This window comes from Taudactylus pleione, unplaced genomic scaffold, assembly GCF_031769625.1.
Source record: "Taudactylus pleione unplaced genomic scaffold, aTauple2 ptg000352l, whole genome shotgun sequence".
NCBI lineage: Eukaryota > Metazoa > Chordata > Amphibia > Anura > Myobatrachidae > Taudactylus > Taudactylus pleione.
In genome coordinates this window covers 5,276,483-5,303,093 of record NW_028284753.1, presented here as the reverse complement: position 1 = coordinate 5,303,093, position 26,611 = coordinate 5,276,483, and the positions used below count along the sequence as shown (strand labels likewise).

The window sequence follows — 26,611 nt, the reverse complement described above, 5'->3', positions numbered from 1 at the left end:
CTTGCGTATGATGGGGATGGAGCATCCCCGGCCGTAGTGCACCCGCCACTTGTCCATCCTGCTTCTGGTCTCGGCATGCTGCACGACCCAGGAGATCATGCTGGCCTCGCGGTGGACGGCGGGGCTGAAGGGGGACCCTGTGTTGACGCTCACGCCAGGGACAGAGAATCCCCAGCTGTGCAGAATTTAGTTGATACAGTGGACACAGGTACAGGAACTCCTGGCCTCCCTGCGGTGGTCCCAGGGCCCTTGCCAGCCGCAATTAATATAGGCAACATTTTAGGTGCTGTGGGAGGGAGCTCTGCTCCTTCTATGGTGTCTGGCTCTTTCTTACATGCTCCTGGGGGTGCCATCTGCTGTCTCTGCATCATTGTAAAAGTGGTGAACACAGACATGTCCCTGTCACTTGCTTATAGCTTGCCAATTCAGCCCTCAATATTAAATTGCCGCAGGACGCTTACGGGCTAAGCTTTATCTAGTGTTCCCATTGGTGTCCCTTCCTTTCTTGCCGTGCCTGCGGTTAGTACTGCTCAGCAGCCATTTTTTCAGATCCCGGTGTCACCCCGTTAGTTCGCAGTTGCTTTCAGTAGTTTCCTCTCCCCATGCAGCGCAAACCACGTGGTCATTAGGCGCCCCACAATTTTTGTCCCAGAATCCTGTTTTCTCCTTTATGGCAGTATCTTATCCCTCCTACACCCCCTTGGCCCTGGTGGTTAGCCATTTTCCCTATGGTCAGCCAATTATTTCTGGGTCACATCAGCCGCCAACCCTTATTACCCCTGGCAGGCAGCTTACTCTTCACCAGGGGTTTGGTTACCAGCATACCCTCCACCAAGCGCAGACTGTTTCTTCATCCCCAGCCACTCAACCTATTTCCCCATTGCTCCAGGCTGCTCCAATCGCTGATCCGCAGACGCCACACATCCCACCTCCCTACGCTCCCCCCCCACATTGTTGAGCCAGAGTTTTCCGTGAATTTAAATGTTTCTTTCCACCCTTGATATTTTCCCTAGTGTCTCGGGACAAAGTTGCGGCATCAGGGAGCCTGCCTATGTGGCCTGCAGGAGTTGTATCAAGGGATTCTGAGCTTCCAGGCCTGTCTGGATCTGGTGAGCATGCATCTGTACAAATTTTCAATGATGGTTCTTCACCTGACTCATCTACTAGCAGCGAGTTGTCGGGGTCCCCCAAGCGCCCGCGGAAATTAGCTAAATTGATTGCGCATCGCATTGTCAAGAAAACAGCGAAAAGCAAGGGTAGGGACAAGACAGCTGCGCCTGCTGAAGTGCCACCGCTTTCTGATATGATTCATTGAGCCAACGATGCGATTCCCGGGTGGGAGAGAAAAACCCTTTATATAAATATATATGTTTTTTTTTTCAAAACGGGAAATATATTGATATGTTTACTCTCACGGAAGGAAAAACATGAAACAGGATTTTGAGAAGGCTAGGAAGACGGGTAACATCGGGAAAAATGCTTTTCGCAGTTTCCATCATTGGATGAGGAGTATTTTGGTCTTTTAGGCTTGTTGCCTTGAAACCAGGCCTAGGGAGCACATGAACGTGCTTAAATAGTTACCTCATTCAGGAAATGTTTATAAATTCCCGGGGTTATGTCTGGTGGGAGTATTTTGAAAAATTTAGTCGTAAGCAGGAGGGGAAGTTGGTCATGCCTTTAGGTGGTAAGGACGTAGAGGTGTAGTTGGAGGTGACCCAGCATAATAAAAACCCATCAGAAAATCAATACAGGAAACCAAATGTAGGGGGGAAGAGCAACTCAGGGTACATGGCAAAAGGTAAGTGCTAGTGTAGTTTTTGATACTCATGTCACTAATTGCGGGGGAGGGCACCCAGCCAAAGACTGCAAGGTCGGGGGTGGTGGTTCCCAGTCAGAGAACTTTGTAAATAGTTGGCGCATTATCCTAAGCCGGATGATGCTATGTTTTTGTTGGAGGGTTTTAATGTAGGTTTTCATTTGCCCATTTCTGGTTCTTTCCAAGTAGTTGCTCGTAGGAATCTCAAGCCAGTGACATACTGTATGTGTGGTCCTTTTGATATGGAACCCCTGCTGGGTTTGTGGATTTCCCCCTGGGGGTGGTGCCCAAAAAAGCCCTGGTAAAGTCCATTTAATCCAACATATGTCTCATCCGCGCGGGGGCTCTGTCAATAACGCCATTTCTGAGGAGCTTTCCCGTGTCAGCTGTTTGATGATGCACTGAGCTTGATTCGCAGCTTTGGCCCTGGGGCGTTAAAGGCAAAATTAGATATCGAATCAGCTTTTCGGTTACTGCCATTGCACCCCGATTCCATGTGCTATATGGGTTTTAAATTGGAGGAGAAGTTTTACATTGATAAGTGTCTGCCATTGGGGTGTTTCTGTCTCTGGTGCCTATTTTGAGAAATTCAGCACTTTCCTTTACCGGTGCATCGTTGTGGGCACAGGCCAGCATGGAGTTGCTCATTATTTAGATGATTTTCTCTTTATAGGTCCAGGTAACAGAAACATTTGTTGGGAAACTTTGTTTTTAGCTAGCTCGTATTACATGTTTTGGGGTTTCCTGTTGCACGGGACAAGATGGAGGTCCCCACTCTTTGATTGTCCTATTTGGGTATCGAGGTCGATACCAAGGGCGGGATGCTGCCGCCTCCCGGCAGATAAGGTCCAGAAACTTTTAGGGCAAGCTCAGGTTGTGGTAGGTGCAGTCCCTTTTAGGCTCTTTTAATTTTGCTTGCAGGATTAATGCAGTGGGGCAAATTTTTTGCCGTAAACTAAAGAAATCAATGGCTGGTGTGGGTAAGCTGCATCATACCGTCCGCCTCGCTAGGGATGATGTTCGAGTGTGGTTTTCCTTTTTGTTAAATTTTAATTGCGAAATTTTATGGCCCTCTAGTGCAGTTCTTAATTCTACTCTGCAATTATTTACCAATGCGGCCGGTTCTACTGGTTTCAGTGCATTTTTTCAGGGGGAATGGTGCATTTCGCACTGGCTGCCATCATAGTTTGTGCAGGGTTTCACGGCCAACCTATTGTTACTGGAGCTATTTTCAATAATTATGGCTATTGAGCTTTGGGCCATCAGGTTGGCAACCAGAGCGTGGTAGTTCGGTGTGACAATTTGGGAGTTAGTCCACACTGTTAACAATCAGGGTTCCTCTCCCATCAGGCTTTTTGGTTTCTGAGGTATTTAGTTCTGAGGTATTTGCAATTTAATATACATTTTTCAGCAGAGCACATGCCGGGGGTTGAGAACGAGATAGTAGATGCTTTGTTACGTTTCAACTTGACTAGATGTTGAGCTTTGGTGCCTGGGGCTGCCCCCATTGACCTAACATGTTCTTCTTGTGTCTGGCAGATTGCTGCATTAGCGGGTATTTCCTATTACTGTAAGATTTATCAGATACATGATCCCACCAAGACTTTCGTGCTATCCAAGGCCCTTAAAGGTTGGGCCAAGGATAGACCTGCCCCCGCAGATGGCCGCAGGCCCATTGATTTGGGCTTGTTACGGGACCTTATGTCAATCTTGCCATCTGTGGCTTTGAGCGATTTTGAAGCTTTACTTTTCTGGTGTGCATTTTCATTTGCATTTTTCGGTACCTTTCGGGTCAGCGAAGTGGTGGCTGTTAATAAATGATCAGAGGTCACTGACCTGCTGTCCCGCAATGTACTGAAAGGAGTCAGTCATTTGCAAAATTCTTAGTTCTAAAACGAATCAAACGGGAAGCGAGCGATGGGTTTCCCATAAATTGCATGCTATTCCAGACATCTGCCCTTTGCACCCTGCGACCCTTTATAGTCAATCGAGTCCTGCGGAGGGTGTACAATTTTTATCTCAATTAGATTCTTGCCCCCTTATGAAATTCCAGTTTGCGGTGGTTTTTAGGTAATGGTTACATGAGTTAGGCCTTAAGAGCGAGGAGTATGGTACTTACTCATTTTGCATTGGTTATGCTACATGCGCTGCATCTGAAGGTTTGCCGGCAGCTACTATGCAGGCAATTGGAAGGTGGAAATCAGCTGCTTTTAAAAGTTATGTTCGTTGTGATAAGATTTGAGTTGCGCCAACCCAGAAACGTTGCTTACCTGTCAGTTTTTGAATGGTTAGCATTCAAAAACTGGGGGTGTGAAGGCATTTTTAATTTTTCCTCTGAGGGGGCCCTGATTACAATTACCGTATATACTCGAGTATAAGCCAAAAGCACCCCCTCGGCTTATACTCGAGTCATGCCCGCATGCATACCATGTAGCGTACCATGCGGGCCGCGGTGCAGACTGTGTCACTGTGACATAGCCTGCACCGCGTGTGTAGCGCTGACCGGACGGAGTTCGGTCAGCACTACACACTGCTAAACACATAGCCGCCGGAGCCAGCAGCTATGTGTTTGGTGTAATCAGCAGCCGCTGAGAGTCTGTCAGACTCTCAGCGGCTACTGCTGCTCCCACTGTGGGAGCCATCTTCCGGCTCCCGCAGTGGGTAATGGGAGAGACGTCGTCATGACGACGTCTCTCCCATTATGCAAAGCGGCGGAGGAGCCTGTAGCAGCGTCGGGACCAGGAGCGGGGTTACAGGTAAGTGGTTTTTTTTTTACATTTCTTTCTACTGGGGGGGCTACTACCAGGGGAGGGATATCGCTACTGGGGGCACTACCAGAGGGGGGGGATTAATAATGGGGGAACTACCAGGGGGGGATGTTGCTACTGGGGGCACTACCAGGGAGGGGGGAAATACTGGGGCACTACCAGGGAGGATGTTGCTACTGGGGGCACTACCAGGGGGGGTTAATACTGGGGGCACTACCAGGGGGGGATATTGCTACTGGGGGCACTACCAGGGGGGGATTAATACTGGGAGCACTACCAGGGGGGGATGTTGCTACTGGGGGCACTACCAGGGGGGGTTAATACTGGGGGCACTACCAGGGGGGATATTGCTACTGGGGGCACTACCAGGGGGGGGATTAATACTGGGGGCACTACCAGGGGGGGATATTGCTACTGGGGCACTACCAGGGGGGGTATTACTACTGGGGGCACTACCAGGGGGGATATTACTACTGGGGGCACTACCAGGGGGGGATTACTACTGGGGACAGTATCAGGGGGAGATTACTACCAGTAGCTGCTGCATTTCCCACCCTAGGCTTATACTCGAGTCAATAAGTTTTCCCAGTTTTTCGGGGTAAAATTAGGTACCTCGGCTTATATTCGGGTCGACTTATACTCGAGTATATACGGTAGCTATACAAGTGGTCCATGACAGGTTTTTTAAGTTTTCTTCTTCACCTGGGTTTCTGTATTAATATTGTTTGTTGAATGTTTAATTCATTTACATGGTTTTGGGGTATAGGGCACTTTCTGACGGTAGGGTATTTTTCTTTTTCAGCATCCACTGGCTCTGCGGAGCAGGTATGGCTTGTGGGCCATTCCTATCTGTTTTGGGCAGAAAGGCACCCTTTGGCTAAAAGGGCAGTTATGGTGATGGGAGGTTGAAAAATTAGATGGCTTCGAATCTGAAAATTACATTGGGCCTCCCTCTTGGTCATCCTGTTTAAGCAGGAACAGCAATGGGACTGTCCCGATTGATTGATTTTGCATTTAGGGTGCAATGACGTGGGTCAGATTAAGAGCGCTGAGCTGATCCTTTGAATAAAAGAGGTTTTGAATAGGGTGTTGTCCCATTGGCCGGGGGTACATATAGTGTGGTCTGAGTTTGTACCCTGTTTTTTTTTTAAGAGGCTCCAGGGATTTAGCGGCTTTAGACAAAGCGAAAGGTAAACATTACGGTGTCTAGATTCATGATTGCTGCCGGAGGTGTTGTGGTAATGCATCCACTGTTGGTTCTTGAGAATCCGAATTATTATTTTAGACCGGATGGAGTGCATTTATCGCCTTCGGGGTTTGGAGTTTTCCTTAAAGGAATTTTTTCGGCTTTTGAATAGCTGGTTTCGGTGTTGGGTGGCAGGCTGTGGTTCGTTGAACCTGGCGTTGGCGGGAAGGCGCTGCTAACCGGCGGCCACATGTGGGGTGAGCGATCGTTGTGGGGCACTTGCCCCTTTGAAGGATGGCGAGTCGGTCCTACCTATGCGGGTTGGACAATTGGGCACTTTCTTTGCGGATGTGTTCAGAGTGTGCCAAAGTAAGGGGCGGTGAGACTCGCACAGTGCAGGTTACGCAGATTGAAATGGGGGGTGTTTAAGTCATCCCACATTTTTTGTGGTAAGAGGTATTTTGGCTGGAGCTGGGTTGTGGTAGCGCCTTCTTTTCCCACCCTCTTTTATTAAAATAAATTTGCAATTAATAAATACATTAATTATGATTTGAACCAAGCAGTTGTTGTCAGTGTCATTATTTATTTTAGAAGTAAGCTTAGCATAAGAGGTTATAAGGTTTTTCACAATAAATGAATGGACGCCTTAGACTAGATGAAGGCTGTATAAGCATGAGACTATATAAGAGTCCACAATTTTTTGTGATGGGTAGTTTTAGGGAATCTGTTGCTAGGCAGCTTTCTATTTTGTGAGGCCTTTTTCATTAGTTTGCGGTCAGCCAATTAGGGTTTAAGGGGGCGGTTACATTTAGGTTTTGCTATTTTAGGCCGAATTTGAATAGTTTCAGCCTCTTTTTCAGTTGGAAGCCCCTCCCTCCCTACCCAAAACCGTGTGTTTGTCTGTGTTTTTGTTTGTCTTTACTAAACATTCTTAAAACAGTGGGCGGGAAGGCACTACTAACCAGCGGCCACATATGGCATAAGCGGTCGTTGTGGGGCACTTGCCCCTTTGAAGGCCAGCGAGTGGGTCCTACCTATACAGGTTGGACAATTGGGCGCTTTCTTTGCGGATGCGTTCAGACTGTGCCAAAGTAAGAGGCAGTGAGACTCTCACAGCGCAGGTTACGCAGATTGAAAGGGGGGGTGTTTAAGTCATCCCCCATTTTTGTGGTAAAAGGTATTTTGGCTGGAGCTGGGTTGTGTAGCGCCTTCTTTTGCCACCTTCTTTTATTAAAATACATTTGCAATTAATAAATACATTAATTCTGATTTGAACCAAGCAGTTGTCAGTGTCATTATTTTTTTTAGAAGTAAGCTTAGCATAAGAGGTTATAAGGTTTTTCACAATAAATGAATGGACGCCTTACAGGTAATACTGGGTTCCCTTGAGTTGCAGCAGTGCTAAACAAAATATACTGCACAGCTGGCTATGATGTCTAATGATAAATGGAGCCCTTTCAGACTTTAGTTACTTTAAGAGACTTTCAGTAACAATCATGGCATGCTAGACTTGGAGAAGTCCGACCTGGACCACAGCTAAATGAGCCTTCCCTGAAATCTGAAGAGATGTGCTCTTTCTATACTAGTATTACACAAGCACTCATATTCTATTACTAATTATTTTATAATATATATTATGATTTTTTTATGTTTATAACATTTATTTATTCATATCTAATGGATGTACCCATGTATATATTGCAACATGTATAAGGGTGCTACACAATTTTCTCTCTTTAAGTTTTCCCAGGCCAATGAAACTACAGTAGGCTCTTTGAATTAAGTATTGTCGGGAAATGCCATAACATGAGAAGCATGCAGGGCAAGGCTTCCTGACACATTATATAGGCTAAGACTAAATCTTGTAGTCAACTCATTCCATGGCAATGATGCTGATCTCATAGCTTAGTAAATTGTATGCCATACATTAGGAGGAGTCATTTGATTGTAGCTTCTGAAGTCACCGGATTTCACTACTAAGACAAATGCATTGCGTGTTCAGGAAGTTGCGATGGGTCATCAGTAAGGAAGTCTAGGAAATAGGGGCTGACAGCTCCTGATTTGCAGAGACGCCACCAAAGCAATAAAAAAAAGAACAACTACTGCTTGATTCATTCATGTTCTGTTTGTTGTAAATGGCACTTAAAAGCCTTGTTCACGTCCAAACTAATATTAAAAGTTTTTTTTAATACATAAAAGCTAATAAGAATGTGTTTTGAAAAAAGCGGGGTGCAAAGGTTATTTAACGGACTTACAGCACATTTAATTTTGAACAATGTTCTACCAACAGTATTTACCAGCATTGCACACATATGGCTGTGCTCCCATTTTCTGGTTTTAGAACATTTGTGCCCTGAGATGGGGATGATTATTTTGGCAAATATAATTATTATACCACCAATTCAGATAATCAATACTCCTTATTTTTTAAGCGAAATATGGCTTGCTTGAGACTCACTTATGTGGTAAAGAAGTCAGTTAAGGGAGCTTTGGGACAGTTGTATATATATATATATATATATATATATATATATTATATATATACCTGCTTGAATAAATTGTGTTTGCTCAGTGTAAATGGCATACATTGACAATATACTGTAGGCTGATGCATGCTCTATGCTGTCTTTGGGGAATATGTTAAAGTCAGTTTGATTCATATTTTCTTCGTCATTTAAATATATTGGCCTATAACCCAAACCCCCCCCCCCCCCCCCAATTGTGTCTAAGTCCTCTTATTGGAAGGACTGGGTTTGGCACATCCACAATCACTGCCATCTTGAACGACAGATGTGTCTGGCTACATCTTAGCTCATAGTGTGCCATACAGGCTTCTAAGTCGTGGCATGAGAATAGTGCGGCATAGTGTGGTAAGGCACAGTGATACCTCACAATGTCTACAGCATGCAATACACAGTTTCACCGTTAAGTGGCCAGTGCTCTACTGAATAAGTGTGAATAAATATAACATATAAAAAGGAATTAGAGCTTGCGCCAAATCTGGGCCTAATTCAGACCCGCTCGCGAGCGTTGAGCGCTCGCAAGCGGGTCAATGGTGCCCTAATGCGCATGTGCACGACGGAGGGAGCTCCGTCGTGCGCATGCGCGAGACCCGCATAGCGACAGCGAGACCCGTACAGCGCATAGCGACAGCGACGGAACGCCTACCGTCTGGGTCCGGCCCCACTGACATCACTAGTGATGTCAGTGGGAGTGCTTTTGGCTCTGATAGAGCCAAAAGCACTCCTGGGCTTGCGGCAGCGAGACCCTACCACAGGGTCTCGTCGCAAGCCCGATGGTCGCGATGGTTTGCTTTCAGGGCACACCAAGTTTGTAATGTGATCACAGCACCCGCTCCAAAGATTTCAAAGTCCCGGCAGTGACAGGCAATTACTGCTATGTACTGATTAGTGACACGTTGTACAAACTCCTAGGGCCACAGCAGTTCTCCTAGCATCTGGGGGATGGTGTCCTAGCAATTGTCACCATTCCCCTCCTTTTGTCACAAGCCGCCACCGTGTATTGTTGGACAACGGTGCTCCTGATGATTCTCCCTGTTGCCGTAAGACGGAGATGCCACGCTGTCAACTCATGAAGCCCTCCCATCCAGCTGTACGTCATCCTTGCCGGGACTGGATTGGATCTTCCTCCTTTTTCTGTCCTGCTTGTGCATTGCTCGGATGCCAGTGATAGCGTCTTACATGTGTTTCCGGTTCCATAGAGTAGGTATCTCTCATTGCGATTGTCAGGTCAGCAGCTCCAGTCCTGAGTCTGTCATGTCTCCTGTTGAATAACATCCCAGAGGCATTAACTGCATGGCAGCATCTGAGGTTCCAGCATTACATCGCGGCTATCTTCGCAGTGTGTGTACACATCTCCCAGTTTCCACATCACTTCCCGGCGGCATTAACTGCACTGCAGCATCTGAGGTTCCAGTATAACATCGCGGCTATCTCCACTGTAGAGTGCCTCCAGTGTTCAATTGCTGGGTCATATTATGGTGGCACAGTGCACACTACTGCATTTGGGGGTCTCCAGCCTTACACCACAACTACCTCTGCAGTGTGTGTACACATCATCTTCCAGTTGCTGCATCACATCCCATCGGTAGTCTGAGTGGACTAAGCCTAAACATCATGGCAATCTCCACTGCTCTGCGTCCTCAGTCACTACAATTGCCGCACCACCCCAGTGGCTTTAACCGCAGTGCAGCGTCTGAGCAGGACTTTATTGTACACCAAGGTTATCTCCGCTGCTCTGCATCTTGGAACATCTCCAGCCAAACAGACTTGCCAAGAATCTCCAGCCCTCAAGGCTGCTCCGTGACCATCAGGTCACCATCTTGCTAAGCACCTGTAGCCCTCAAGGCTGCTCCATGACCATCAGGTCACAAATCTATCCAAGTATCTCTAGCCCTCAAGGCTGCTCTGTGACCATCAGGTCACCATCTTGATAAGCACTTCCAGCCCTCAAGGCTGCTATGTGACCACCAGATCTCAACCTTTGTCTAGCATCTACGGTCTTGGGATTCATAACACCTTTTCAGGACACAAGTACTGTAATTGAAAGGGTAGACCTTGAGCTGACTGCTTAAATGGCTAACAAATCGACCTTTATTATGTTAATGAAAGGCTCTTACTTTGGGGGAAGGGATCTAGAGGGCACACCAAGTTTGTAATGTGATCACAGCACCCGCTTCAAAGATTTCAAAGTGCCGCAGTGACCGGCACTTACTGATATGTACCAATTAGTGACATGTAGAAGCTCCTAGTGGCACAGGGCTGGGCTGAAACTTGTAGTTCAGTGAAGGTTTTATGCACCACTGCTAAGACCCCACTACTAGTTTCTAAGACATGCCATCACTATGTGAGCTCCGCACAACACTTTCTGCAGTACATCCATGACCTGCACTTACTGATGTGTACCGATTAGCAACATGTAATACAAGATCCTAGTGGCACATCAGTGCCGACATTGCTGCAAGTATGCAACATAAAACACACAGTTTGTAATCCAGAGACATCTCTTTCTGGGCTGAGACTTATAGTTCAGTGATTGTTTTATACAGTGCCTTTCAAATCCAACTGTTCATTTCTAAGACATGTTACCACTGTGTGAGTGCCGCACATCACTGCAGAACAATGTTCCACAGACTGGCACTGACTTTTCTAAAATGAGGTGTTATCTTGCTGATACCTGTATTTAGCATAGTATACTGTGATAATGATGGCAGAACATATTTATAAATTGTATTTCAAAAGTGTAATCAGGACTAGCACACCGAATGATTTAATCCTGTATTACACACTTAATTACAGTTCTCGATTCATGACAACTATAGCGTACCGAATGACAGGTTCAGTCAGCCTATCAGCAGCGGTAGTACAGACATTGCATTGTCTTCTTTTTATGCATGCGCAATGCAGTTTAGGAAAAGTGACATCTGATGGACAGAAAGTTGTATTACACTCTGACTTTTCCTGCGCTTCAGCACGTTACGATGCAACTCAATCTGCCATGAAACAGTTCGACTAGCAGGGTGTGCTACATGGCATATGGAGCAAAGATGACACATCTGTACTAATTAATTTGATGACCTAAAAGGCAATGGTTCAAAAATTGTGACTTTCTGTCACAAAACAGTATAATAGAGCTGCAGCCTGATTGACGGGCTGGGGAGGGGGTGGCGTTGGGCAGCATTCCTGAAAATGGGTCACTCCACCCCGGTTTTCTGTGAGTGCCAAAGCCAGGGTTTACGTCTTCTGATGCAGATTTCCTGGCTCTAGCAGAGGAGTTCTGGCAGCCATTCTGAGTAAGCTTATGTTTACTCAGATGGCCGATGGCTAATTTGTCTAAATAATAAATACATCATACTATAAGTTATGGGGGAGATATAATTTCATACTTGCTGACTCAAAGGGAATTTCCGGGAGACTCCAGATATAATGGGTGAATTCCCGAATTCCTGAAAGAGTCTGACAATCCCATGGAAGCCGGATCATATCTGAAGTAGTGGCTATATCAATATCTCCACCACAGGGGAAACACTGTGGAGCATAATATATAATGATTACATCTGGAGAGCAGTTGCCATTTTTGATTGACATACCGTATTTTCTTCCTGCTCAATACATTTTATTTGCAGAGATGTATAACAAGAAAATGGCCGCCACTTTTCAGCTCACAGATGGAGTCAATACTTAGTTTTCTCTGGCCAGTGTAACAACCCCTTTGATGAAGCAGGACACAGCCCCTTTAATTTTATGTATTCCTTGAACAAAATTCGTGAAATGATTTTTCAAAAGTAGGCAAGTGTTAAGCACCTTGTAAAAAGAGATTATAACACAAATATGGGCGTATTCAAACAATATATTATTGAAGTACAGTACCACCCCCCTTCATCCCCCACAGCAAGACTCTCACTTAAAACACCCAAAGTAATAAATAATTTTATTGATTACCCAAAATATGGAAAGGCATTGTCATATCTATAATAGGCAGGGCTTTTAATGTTCCTGGAGAGGTGGTGGAAAACTCCTCTCTCCTGCCAAGTACTCCCCCACACTAGTCTGACAGGCCAATACATGTGTACAAACTGTTCTCTGCGTGCACACACACACTTGAGTATAGGAAACGGTAAAGTGAAAGGCTGGGGGCTGCCTAGGAACCCAGAAACTTTGGGGGCTATGACAGTGTGAAATACATTTTATAAAGTTTTGAACATTCAGTGCTAAACCTTTTTGTATATATGGGTTGCAACCATAGAATGATGTCATGATAACAACAAACTGCGATAGTAAGTACAAATTTACTTTTACTTAATCAGTGCTTAAAAATCGTACAATGTAGTTGCAGACATAAACTTAAACAACAACATATGAAAACATGTTCAAAAATTGGAACAGTAAGTGCTAATGTGCACTGTCAAGTTATATACCAATAACCACTGAATTCTCACACTAGGTCAACTGCACTGAGACACTTTGGTATGGACTATAATGATAATGTCAATGTCAGTGATGGAGCATGGGGGGGAGAGATTAGCGGTGTCCTGTTATCTCTTCCAGTGCACGCAATATGGATGTTCTTATTTAGCAAGTCTAATATAGGTGGTGGCTTGTCCTGGTGTATTGCTAATGGTAGCTGGAGATGTCTTCTGGTCAGGTAGGAGGAGACCACTCGGACTAGTATGCAGGGGCTCTGGACTGGTGTTGTAGTGGCTAACAGCCTAAGTGAGCGATACATCTAATTAAAGACTGTATCCTGCACTCTGGCTTATGGCCTTACAGTCTCCTGTCTGGGGAGGGGAACCGCTGGACAAGACCGCTCACGATCTCAGCCTCCTTCCCCCTCCATTACAGAGACTCACCTGTCTTCCTGTCACTGCTTGTTGCTGGATCCCTCCTCCTCCCATCCATGTTCCGTGTCCTCTGGTCAGTGGATGTGAGTACTCGGCAACAGCGTCCTGGACTTCTATTTCTTCCGGGTCATGTGATCTGGGCCGCTCACGTGATGCATCTGTAGAGGTCTCAAACTGCACTACCTACCCTCACCCCCCCATCCCCACACTTACCTACCCGCTGCAGCGCATCTGGCTCCATCCTGCTGCTCTGACACGTGGTCTCCAGCAGGGCACTGTACAGTTTAGGAAAAAAAAACTTTTTTTTTTCTAAACTTTATTGTCTTCTGCTGGGAGAACACGTCTCAGAACAGCCACCTGAGCCAGAGTAGGGACCAGAGTGATGGAGGAAGATGCCGGGGGACCTGCCCATGCTGACACAGGTAAGTTTTTCCTGCTATTCGCCACCTCACAGTGGCGAATAGTAACACCATCAAATTCTGAAAATACATAATTTTCGGAATTTGATGAATACCATAATTTCCACATCCCCATTCTAATGTATTTCTGAGTGGTGTTTCTGCAACTGTCAGTGAGGCATCTTCTGCCTCTCACGACAATGAAAGACCTTTTCACTCTTAGAAGTGTAAAAAAACCTGACAGTTGATCAAACTGTGCATTCAGAAACACAAATGTTACAAATCCCTGAGGAGAGTCTAAGTGTGTCCACAAGTGCTATGTGTGAGCCTGACCATTCAGAGAAGTCATCTTCCACAGTTTATGCTCCCTCTGTATTTGAGGGGATGAGCAGCATAAGTATTGCTGATGACATAGACATTGAGGATGCCACATTGGAATTGCAAGATGAGGGGGATATTTTTGTAGCTGATGCTGGCACTAATGAGGATATTAAGGATGAGGATGTTGTTTGTGTAAGTCAGGCACCAGTGGAAGCAGCTCTTGGCCATGCTAAGAAGAAAGCCATTGTCATGCCTTGGCATAAGACCAACTAAGCCACCTATTATGTGTGGAATAATTTTTACACAAATCCTGACAACATTTGTCAAGCCAGCTGTAGCCATTGTGGAACCATAGTAAGTAGAGGTAGGGACATTAAGCATCTAGGAACCTCCATGCTATTACATCATCTGCAGCGAGCTCATGATATTTGATAACATCAGAAACTGGTGCCAAGAAAATAACACCAAGCAGTCCAGCATCAGCTAGCTCCCTTCTCCCTACTAGATCCCAGCACCTGCAATCTCCACCACCAACACCTTCATCCTCAATATCCTCAGTAATGATCAAAGGTCATCTGGCATCCAATTTGTTATTGCTAGGTGACTCCTCCTCTTTCCAGGACTCCTCAGAAGAATCCTTGAGCGCTAGGCCTGCTGCTGCTGCTGGGGGTGGATCTTCATCCCAGAAGTGGACTCAGAAGACTACTAGTAGTGGTTTAACAAAACAATTGACTGTTAAACAATCATGGGGAAACAAATATGACATCTCTCACCCAGTCACACAGTGGATCACTGATGCCATGATGGATATGCTAGTATTAGATCTGCATCCAATATCTGCAATTAATGCAGTGGAATTTACACAGTTAATTGAGGTCCTGTGTCCCCGGTACCAAATTCCATCTCGGTTTCATTTTACCTGAAAAACTATTCCTTGGCTGTACCAAATGATAAAACCTAATTATTGGCCTACAAAATGCCATTGTACCCATTGACCACTTAACCATATGGACAAGCGTAGTGGGAAAACTAAAGATTACTTAACTGTGACAGCCCACTGGGTGAGTGAATCGCCTTCAGCAGCAGCAGAAGCAGTATCTAACAAACAATGCCAGCTCGTTCAGAGGCAGGCTACTCTGTGTATCACCAGATGCAGTAAGAGGCATACCACTGACAACCTCTTAAAAAATCAAAGAGATGTCATAGAAACATTGATTACCCCACTTGGACTCTCCTCAGGCTTTGTGATTTCTGATAACGCCACAAATATTATTACAGCTGGGTGAATTTCAACACATCCCCAGTTTTGCTTACACAATCAACTTAGTGGTGCAGGATGTTTTTAAAAATGACAGGGGCGTGCAGGAGATGCTGTCTGTGGCCCATAAAATTTTGGGACATTTTCGGAATTGCAGCACCTGCAAGAACAGTTTAATTTGCCCTGCCATCAACTGAAGCAATAGGTGGTAGCAAGGGGGGAACTCCACACTTTATATGCTTCAGCGGCTGGAGGAACAGCAAAAGCCATCCATAACTATACAACAAGCCATGACATTGGGAGAGGAGGGGGAATGTACCTTAGCCCAGCACAGTGGAGAGTACTTTCTGTCTTGTTCAAGGTGCTCAAACCATTTGAAGTAGCCACATGTGAAGTGAGTGCTGACACTGCTAGCTTAAGTAAGGTGATTCCCCTAATTAGCATGTTGGAAAAGAAGATGGAGAAATTGAAGGAGGAGATTAAACAAAGTGAATCCACAAAGTATGCCGGCCTTGTATATCAAGTCCTTTATTAGGTTCGCCAGTATCCACGGGTGGCCAATATCTTGAAATCTGATCACTACAATTTAGCAACCGTGCTTGATCCTAGGTTTAAGTCATATGTTGTGTCTTTCTTTCCAACTGATCCATCTTAAAAGATGCAAATAGCTCATGGTGAGCAGGTTGGTAGCTTAAGTGACATGGCACTATGACGTCTCCTCATTCAGTTTCTTCAGCAACATCCAGAAAGAAAATCAGCTTCCACAAAAGACCCAGTGGTAATGCATTTAAGTCAACCCAACATTTTGCCATCTGGTTGGGTTTAAAAGAATTGCCCAACATTAGTGACACTTCTACCGTAACTCCATCTGATACGATCCCCATCCAAAGAATGGTGGAGGATTATTTTCATTACACCATACAAATAGACATGTCACAGAGTCCCTTCAAGTACTGGAAGGAAAAAAAGGCAATTTGGAGGCCCTTGTACAAAGTGGCTTTGCAATACTTAATCTGCCCACCCTCCAGTGTTTACTCAGAGAGAGTTTTCAGCAAAGCCAGGAATCTTCTGAGTGAACGGTGTAGGATGCTACTTCCTCAAAATGTGGAAAAGATGATGGTCATCAAAATGAACTGGAAATTCCACGAGGAAGACCTTTGCCACCACAGTAAAGAGATTTCTGCAATGGTGGGTTCCAGTGGGGATGAATTAATATTGTGTGGGGATGATGTACACACCGATGATGGTGAGGTTGGAAATGACGGTGACATCTTGCCACTGTAGAGCTGTTGCCTTAAGCAGATTGGTAGCTTGTTTTGTGGGGGCCCAAACAAACCAAGCACTTCAGCCACAAAAGTGGCAGTCCCTGTCACTGAAGTGCTTGGTTTGTTAAAGTGTGCATGTCCTTTTAAATATCCAACATAAGGGTGGGTGGGAGGGCTGCTCTGTTGCTTAGTAACCAGCTAGCTCACTGCAGCCTTTGCCCAATAATGGTGTAAACAATATTGTGAGCTGCGAGGTGGTCTAAATTGCCTGTAAATGACTGGAAATTAATGTTATTGAGGTTAATAATGCTCTAGGAACAAAAAAAGCCCAAATTATGTGAATTTAGCTTTTTTTGTAAATCTTTGTAAAAAATCCAAATCCAAAACCAGTCACGGCGGTTTGGCAAATCCAAATCTGGATGATGAATCAGTGCCAAATCCAAATTCAGCAAAAATGGTCAAAAATCACAGGGGAAATGGCGTGGTAGCCATCGTCCTATGCAGCAGAGAAGTCTCCGGAACCATGGTACGGGCGCCATGTTACTGGAGACCTGCAAATGCACAATATACTTTCACAATGCCAGAGTCTACTGCAACTCAGAGCAGAGGGGGCTAGCATGGAGTCTGCACATAGGCCACCTCCTCTCTTAATTCATCCTGAGAGAGAGGGACAGCTTACTATATCACCTTTAACTTTATTTCTTTGAAAAACTTCATGGGTTAACTCCTTACTAGCTGAGTAGAGACAGGAAAAAGAAACGCCACCAAAAGGCATATAATAGGACTCCACTGACCACCATCCCCTGACGTCATTGAGAATCATCTCAAGTTAATACAGTAGGAAAGTCCTTATTTGTCACTATTTTCCAATATAGACAATTGTCCAGGGAACTGAACTGCAAGATAATCCATCATCTCTTTTCGCTTCCTACTGCCTTACATTGGAATTTTGATGTGTCTCTACATTCTTTATTTGCTGTCTCTTTCTTGTATCCAAGACTTTTTAATTTGCTGTCTTTAAAAGGAAACACAATTATCAAATTAGGACATAGAAAGAGGGATCCCAAATAAATACTCATAAATACAGTGTTTAGATAGTAATATAGCATGTTTCTAAAATAACATTTATGTCTTTTTTTGTCTGAATACTGTAGACAGTGCCCAATAATTCAATCTCTTTTTAACAACCACGGTGCCCAGAAGAACATGATGCTATTGAGGTCAGCACCTGACCCTGTGCAGCACATTCTCTGGGGCTTTTTTCATTTCATAAACTGATCACACTCTTTATTTACAAAGGCAAACACAATAAAGCAAGCACATTTACAAGGTGGATCTGCTTAGTTAAGTAACAAAACATTTATGTACAAATTGACAGTACATTATAGAGTAGAAGTGGAACTGCTAAGATGACACATTTAATAATACATTAAAATAGATTTGATATTATACACTGAAGTTTGCAGTCGAATGACACAGACTTAAGAACCACTATTGAAGTAGTCCGTGGTTCTGCACTGCTGGTAATGATCTATGTAAAGAAACTTGTTTTTGATCTAATAGAGCAATAGGTTGTCTGTGCTCCCAGGCTGTTACAATGTCCAGACAGCAGCTGAGTGCATCACGGGTCCCGCTTTTATCTTCACCTGTTAGATGTCAATAGGGGGCCTATTCATCATAACTAAAAAATAGATGGAGGTAATTAGGTTTAGAACTCATAGAGTTTTACCCAATTACTGGAGGAATTCATCATTCCTCCTCTCCATCATTATCTATTCCCAAAAAAGCTGTCATTTTTGCGATGACAGCTTTTCAGGAAATAGATACTTTTCCCTGCCTGCTCTAACTTACCGCAGCTGTAATCAGTGCTGGGCATGCGCCGTTACATTCACAAAATTGGCGCACGCGCAGCATTGCCTAAAGCTACGGTTATTCTGTGTCTCCCACCTCCCCTCCGCTCACCTCCCTGTCCCCCACCTACCTGGCTGCTGCAGCCACGGACCCTGACCTCTCGTCTGAAGAGGAGAAAACAGTAAAGTAAAAAAAAAAAATATATATATATATATATATATATATATATAAATTATTTTTTTAAACTTTACTGTCTTCTGCTGGACAACAGTCGGAGCAGCAGACGGAGCCGGAAGAGAGACCAGGGAGTGACGGAGGGAGCCGAAGGAGGACATGCCCAGCTGAAAGCAGGTAAGTGTAACCCGCTATACGCCACCTGTGAGTGGCGTATAGTAACTCCATAAAATTCCGAAAATACATAATTTAATAGTAATTAAGGAAAATGTCCATAAAACCGTTATTTTAGCATTGATGAATAGGCCCCTGGAACACAGATCTCCATTGTCTGCAGTGTCTGTGTATCCGAGGGATTCCCTGCTGCAGGAGGTTTTAAACAGCAGATTAGCTATTGCGGGTCCCCCCGCTGTCAGTGTCCATAGGGTAGAGCGGTAATGTAAAGTGGCACATTTAGGGGTCTATTCATCATCACTTAATTTCTACAAAAGTAGGTGAAAATTAAGATTTTTCACCTATTTTTGTGGAAATTAAGTATCAGCCCCATTCATCAAACATGTAACGCGGGAGATATCACTGATATCTCTGGGTTACAATTGTGCATCGATGATTTACTCAGTCCCCTTAATTTAGTATGGGGATGTGGAAATTATGAAAATTCAGCATCCAGTACAGCAGAGGGATCTGAACAGAACCCTCCCTGCTGTGTCCTCTTACCTGCCGCAGCTCTCTCCCAGCCCCCAGGACAGTCTTCTTGTGAGCCCGGGGAAAGAGGGCACGGCAGTGATGGTCAGCGGAGTTCAAGCTGTTGGTGTGATGGTGGGGCGGCAGAGTCTCCGGTGGCTGCAGCATCTCTATTGTGTAGGTCTCCTGCACAGCTGCAGTGGCGGCGAAGGTCCGACAGTGGGCATATGTGTGACCATGGGGGAAGGAGAGCTGTCAGCCACCAAGTCTAACCGGCAGGGGGGGGCTTGGGGAAGGGAGTTCAAGTCTCCACCCTCTGGCAGTAGCAGCATTGGCTTTGCCGAGTAGGTCCCTTGCATGGCAGCGGTGGTGGGGGTCCTACAATGGGCTTATGTGTGACCAGGGTGAAGGAGGGCTGCGCTGAAGGGTGACCGGTGGGAAGGAGGGCTGTCAGCCAGCAGGTATGACAGGGTGGGGGGTCACTCTCTGGCAGTAGCAGCATCAGCTTTGCCGAGTAGGTCCCTCGTACAGCAGGTGGGCACAGTCTCTGGTGGGGCATCTTTATGAGGATGGGGGGTGGGGTGACAGACCCTGGCAGGGTTAATTGGAGGGAGGGTAGATAGGCGCATGCGCAGCTTGAAGACAGTCAGTGAAATCTGAAGATAAACGGGCTTTGTAGAAACAGCAGTTTTTCGGAAGTGATAGTTTAGGTGAGGAGGCATGATGAGAAATATAACAGTGGTTATTATTCCTGTGCGGGATATTCTGGTTTCTTTGGGATATGATGAATGCCTCCTATAATTACAAATTGTAGTATATTATTAAGCTGATTGAGCAACTACCATATTTATTTTTTGCTTGCAGTTTGGAGGCATGAAGGGAGTCAGCATTAGGAGGAGGTGCTGATCCTTATAGTGCCATGTGGAGGTTTTTTGGGGTACCTCCAAGGTAAGTTAGCTCTCAGCTCATACATGTACTGTTATCATGCAGTACATCAATTTGTAATTATATGACCCAGAGTGGGTGCTACTATTATGTAGCAATAATTATTTTGGGGTGAGCGTTTGGGAGTGGGGCCCCCGGGGTTGTTCTGGCTGGACCTTGCTCATGGCATCACCACTTAATTCTCTATTCATTTGTATATTATTCATGTCATTTTAATTCTTTTACATTTCATTAACACTTATTGATTTATCTTTACACATCTATCCTTTTACACTTCACTATCACCTTTTTTCCCCTTTTCGTGTGATGCCCTGGGGATGGTCCTTGGCTGGAATTTTTTGGGGTGCCTTGCTTCTTGGACGTGAACCCCTTAATGTTAGGGATGCTGGTATAGAGGAGCCTTGATGTCGGCCCAGCACTTATTCATATATTTGCAAATGTATGTAAACCAATACCTTTGAATTTCTATTATTATGTAGGATTCAAGTATTTTTGATTTATCTGCAGTGAGCTGGGGGGCAATTTTCTTTTTTCTGTGTTCAGTGTAAACCCCGCCCTTTACAAGCACCTGTAGTATATTATTAAGCTGATTGAGCAACTACCATATTTATTTTTTGCTTGTGTTTATAGGCAGCAATGTGTGCATGTGTCCCACTGAGGGCATCAACACTAAGGGGTCTATGTACTAAGCAGTAATAAGTGACAGAGTGAAAGTGATAAGTCTGTGATAAGTGCCGGCCAATCAGCTTCCAACTGTCATCTCACAGGTTGTGTTTGAAAAATTACAGTTGGGAGCTGATTGGCTGGCACTTATCACAGACATATCACTTTTCACTCTGTCACTTATCACTGCTTAGTACATAGACCCCTCAATGTGACAGAATCACCCCCCAGTGTTAATGTTGTTAAGGGCTGCAGGGCAGCTGCTTATATCTTAGTGCAGCTTGGCAGAGTTTTTGTCTATCGCCATTTACTTACTGTGATAGCTTCTGTTACTTCTGTATAATGTTTCATTCTTGTGTAACTTGTTTCTAACATTCTGCACTACTATTCTGTCTCTGTTTTACCATCTGGCATGAAATCGAAGCCTTTGATTAGTCTAAACCTTCATATGCAGTATATTATTACATTTTCTTGTCACATTAGTATATTATTTAGATTGTGCATTGTAGATCACATTTTTAAAAAATTATAATTTTAGTTGGACTCTCAAATATATACCTTATATATAGGGATGTAATTGTAACTATTATTGATCAATGATCACCTTTCTCTTTCACTTCTTTTCTCCACTTCTCGCCACCAGACAAGTGGTCATTCTTCCAGAAGAACTGCATGGCCGGCGGTTCGATTCCCGTCAGCGGCAGCCCGACAGGAGCAGAGTGCGACGCAGCGGAAGCCCGACAGCGCTGGAAATCCCGATCGTGGATAGGTAAGTATCCACTAACCTAACCTAACCCCCCTAACCCTCCTTAGGGGTGCCTAACCCTAACTTGCCCCCCAAGTGCCTAACTCTAATCCCTCCTCTAAGTGCCTAACCCTAACCACCCCCTTCCCCGATACCTAAACCTAAGTCCCCCGGGGGGGTGCCTAACCCTAAGTCCCCCCCGGGAGCCCTAAACTTAACCCTCCCCCCACGGCTGTCCACTCGCGGCGCCCGGCATCACTACGATCATGATGCTGGGCACCGGTCTCCCGGCGTCGGGGGAAATGCGGGCGTCTACATCTAGATGCCCGGCGTTTCACCCTTGCCGGGATAAGGCAGTCGGGAAGCCGGCTGCCGGTATATAGGCAGTAGGCTTCCCGATTGCTTCCCTTCCAGAATACTGTATATGAAACAGAATCAGCCTGGTGATGTGTGGAAAATCCTTCCACCTCATTGGCTCACCTTAGTGTATCTCTCACTGTCAGGCAAATGCTGACTCATCCTCTCTGTCTCCATCCTGTAATCTGCGAGCAGTCCACACATGCTCACATGATAATGTATGAAGCCCAGCGCTGGGATGAACTAAATGATCAAAAATAATCGCCTTTCACATAGGTGACAGATTAGCTCAATTACAGATTGGATCATTTAACCCCAAAACAGTTCTCTCACACCCATACACAACTATTATTTACCACCATCTATTATATGAACGGAGTAATACTATTGCACAAATTTACCCACTGACACCCACTATGCTCCTTGTTAGCTAAAAGGTGTAATAATTCATAAGCAATCAAAGCCTTAATACATCAAATATGTTTCACATATGTACTGGCTGACACATTGGGCCTGATTCAGACCCGTTCACAGCTTGTGCGAGCGGCCAGGAGGCCGTCGCGATTATCGCACCCATCGGCCTTGTGACGAAAACCTGTGGTAGGGTCTCGGCTACCGCAAGGCCAAGTGGACTTCCTGCTCTAATAGAGCAGGAAGTCCACTACTGACATCAGTAATGATGTCAGTAGGACCTCCCACAAACACCAGGTGTTCCTAAGGGAACGCCTGCATTTGTGCAGCCACCCCCCCTCCCTGCCTACAAAACGGGGCGAGCTATCACTCACCATCAACAGCCGCCCCATCTTGTAGCGAGCCCCACAGCAACTGAAGTTCAGTCGATCGGCGGGGCTCGTGCATGCGCACGACTGACGTAGCACATGCACAGGGGGGACACATCAAGCCGCTTGCAAGCGCTTTGCGCTCGTGAGCGGCCCTGAATCAGGCCCATTGTCCTTGTTAGACAACAATTATAAAACCAGCATTCAAAAGGTTAACATTGTCTGTCGATGCTTTCAAAGCAGTAATACAAGCAAAGCTATCACAAGGTTAACATCGTCATGCAATAGTTATCTTCATGAAACGCCTATGGATTTGTTACAGTAATGAGGACAAAACTTGCTATATTTTAGATTTAACATTACAAGTTACAGGGCACTGGATATAATAAAAACAAACATACATAAACAAAATGGATACAAATTATAGGAATATAAAAAGTTAAGTAGGGCAGAATAAGATAGACAGTTCTTCAAGTGGATGAGCCACCAGATCTGACACTTTGTCCTTTCATACACAGAGTTTATAAACATTTTAAAAAATATAAATATGTTTCCCTTGGAGGGCACTGGGTGAGGCTCTGTGTAGAGTAAATTTCCCCTAGATGTGATTCGTAGATGTGAATGTCTAAGAATAGCTCAAAACATTTTACCTTCCTTTTCTTGGGCATCTCACAGAGACATTGGGCTGATTCAGTTATGCCAATGTCTTCGTAGTTGAGCAATTATTGGCCATCTGAGTCGCACATGCGTCAAGATACATTACTGTAGTTACTGTCAGTGAGTATTATTTGCAGTATGATTGTCAGACAAGGAGTGTGTCGGGGAGGTAATGGGAAATGGCGGCAAGGTACACAGGCATGTCACAATCATTTCAGTGTAACCCCAATCTGTGAGGTTGTGATATATACTCTTGTGTTAGTAGGTGTATCTCCACCCAAGCTTTTATTGAAGAGCTACCCGGGATGATCAGCTACAACTATATTGTATTAGTATGAGTTTGCTGTAACTGTAATGTATGTTGCATATATATTTATATGTACATACACATAATTAACCACCTGTTATTTCTTCTTTCCAGGTCTCTCCGTTCTCCAATGGTGACGAATTTCCAATCCCTAAAAAGGTAAGTACTACACACCACTTTTGTAATAGGTTACCCCGTTATATTATTCATGAAGTTAGATACATCATTTCATGACATGTTACATTGCAAACTTAATATAACTTTATTTCCATATGCAAATGGAATATTGAATTGCAATATATACACTTAACTCTGAATATTGTGCTCAACACTCTAACTTCGCCTACTAGTCTGTTATATTAGCTTGTAATGAGTCTTTAAATGTCCAGAGCCTTAAAGCACAAATCCCCTGTTGCACTTAACAGGGTATTAAGGAAGTTCACATATTTCTTCCAGTTCAAGGCTGTATCCTTTAAGTGCTGGGGTGAATAAATACTGTTTACCAACACTGACAAGTATTATAACAATTACATGTGAGTCTAAAAAGTGAAGCCAGTGCCATATGTATACTGCTAAAATAAGATGCTATCCAGTAATTATAGAGATGGGATTTATAATCCAATATCCCTGGTCTATGCTGATACTGAGCTGTAATAAAGTCGATTATTGTAGCTATATGTATCCTTTCTTCTTCTTCTTCTTTTAACTTTCCCAAATAGATGTTATAATGTCTCACTGAAAGCTTCCTGAATTCCAGTTATCCTCCTCCCTAATGTTCCCCTCTATACTTAGTATAGCTGACTGTAAAATTTAGCTATCAGCCTATGTTCCCATTCAGGGCTGTCTCTGCTAAACAGTCCTTTCTATAATGTGAGCTGAAACCTGCTGTCCTTAATATGGGTGACAGTATTACTACTATATAATGCACTCCTGAGTGCAGTGTAATAGGGAGAATACTGCTGTCAGTTAATTGCTGCTTGTGCAGTGTTTTCCCTTTGGTTACTCACTCACTCCCTCAACGGCTCCTCTGCACTTCTATCATAGAGGACAGGAACTCTGCTACCTGTAGCTGGAATTGGGTGACACACCATGGAGGCCAGATGACTGTCATGCCCCCTTGTTTACTCTGCGGCTACTGTGACCAATCTCTGCTTCAGCTCTCATTGCCCGGGACAGTGTAGTGAGCTCTACCGCACTTCACCTGGCAAAGTAAGCCCTACTGGCTCCAGTGACAGAGGACCCCAGACGCTGCTGCTTGTAGCGCTTAGTTTCTAGGCTACACCAGAGATACCCTGACCTGAGCGCTCGAGGGGGATCAGCAGACTGACCCTCGGTGCTCCAACTGCCCCTTATATCACTTCCTCCTCATGACTCCCTTCTTCCCACCCACAGCACAAGCCCCTCAGCCTAATCGCGTGCCACTTCTGGCACATTCTATGTCTCGTGCCACTGCTACTGACTCCACTCCCAAACCCACATGTTTACAATAAATATGCACATACAATTCATGCTCTAACTATCTATCTAACTAGTACAATACACATGAATCCTATACCTCCTGTATCTAGCTAATTTAACCCCATATACACATTGTTAGGGTTACTGCATATGGGTACCTCATGTATTAAATAATAAGAATAAATTGTGTGGTATTAGGACCTGTGCTTAGCCATAAATCAATATGTCTACATCAGGGACACCTTACCCTGCGACAGCAAGTCCATTCAGAAGGAATATAGCTCCAGTGTCTCAATTCCCACTGCCATTCTGCGGGACCATAGACTCACTCAGAAATGTGATAATTGAATGGTCTGCATCCGATGCTGTGTCTTTATATGCAGATGCCTGGATTTGTAAAGCCACAGGTGGGCATCTCAATACATCTCCCGGTGGCTGCGTCAATTGCATAATACGAATCACATCTGCGAACACATACAAAGCAGCGGTGGCATTAGCATACATCTCAGAATCAGACCCATTATTCCCTCTATAATATGTGATGCGTCCTCCCACACATTTTCATATAAAAATGAAATTATTATTAACATAACATCATTGTGCTTCATTCTGAAAGATTTGATACTTTTAGGGGTCAGCTCAATTGGGAGCAAGTTTCTGAAAGTGAGTTTGTATCATGAAACTCACGTACACCCCGTGAATGCGCCCACCTGAGAAATGCGAAATCCAATCAGAAATACTAATAAGCAGGACTCGCCACAAGGTTGCGCAAGTTTTATACAAACAGTGATATGGGTGCAGTGCATAAAAAAAGGGGTGAAACCACCCTGGCCCCAAAAGTCACAACTGAAATAGCAGGACCATATAGAAGGCTGTTAGTGGCCATAAGGAAAGTACTGGAGGATCTTAAATGATGCCAAACGGCTGGTTTTCGCACTTGTTATTAATGGTGGAAATATACTAGCGAAAAAGTGTTTTCAGCTGTTTAAAGTATTCCCAGCATTTTGGGGGTATAAAAATATGTCTGTATAGTTATTTTTCAGAGTTTTAATACAAGTTTGTAAAAAGTTGGCAAAAAACACTTTTAGCTCTCAACTTTAAGTTCTAAAACCTTTCTTCCATCAATACAATACTTCCACATAGCTGTTCCACATCATTTACACCTCCACATACATATCTCACATTATATACACCTCCATGTACCTGCAGCACATCATTTAAACCTCCACATACCTGTTCCATATAATTTACACCTCCATGTACCTGCCCACATCATTTATACACACACATAATGTCCCTACATCATTTGCACCTTCACATATCTGTCCCACATCATTTACTCCTCCATGTACCTGCTCCACATCATTTACACCTCCATATAACTGCCCCTACATCATATACACCTCCTCATATCTGTCCTACATAATTTACACTCCCATGTACCTGTCCCTACATCATTTACTCCTCCACGTAACTGCCCCACATAATTTACACCTCGACATACCTGTCCCACATAATTTACATCTCCACGTATCTGCCCCTACATCATTTTCACCTCCACATATCTGTCCTACATCATTTACTCCTCCCTGTACCTGACCACATCATTTACACCTCCA

At 44.5% G+C, this 26,611-nt stretch overlaps 1 protein-coding gene across 2 annotated transcripts in view; it reads right to left on the bottom strand.

Annotated features, from left to right (window-relative positions):
• Nucleotides 1–26,611, bottom strand: part of LOC148508634 (uncharacterized) — a 282,049-nt gene that overhangs the window by 239,345 nt on the left and 16,093 nt on the right. For both annotated transcript variants that reach the window (XM_088444248.1, XM_088444247.1), the window contains exon 2: nucleotides 25,240–25,456. The gene's annotated coding sequence lies outside the window, so the exon portion shown is untranslated. The remainder of the gene's footprint in view (nucleotides 1–25,239; nucleotides 25,457–26,611) is intronic.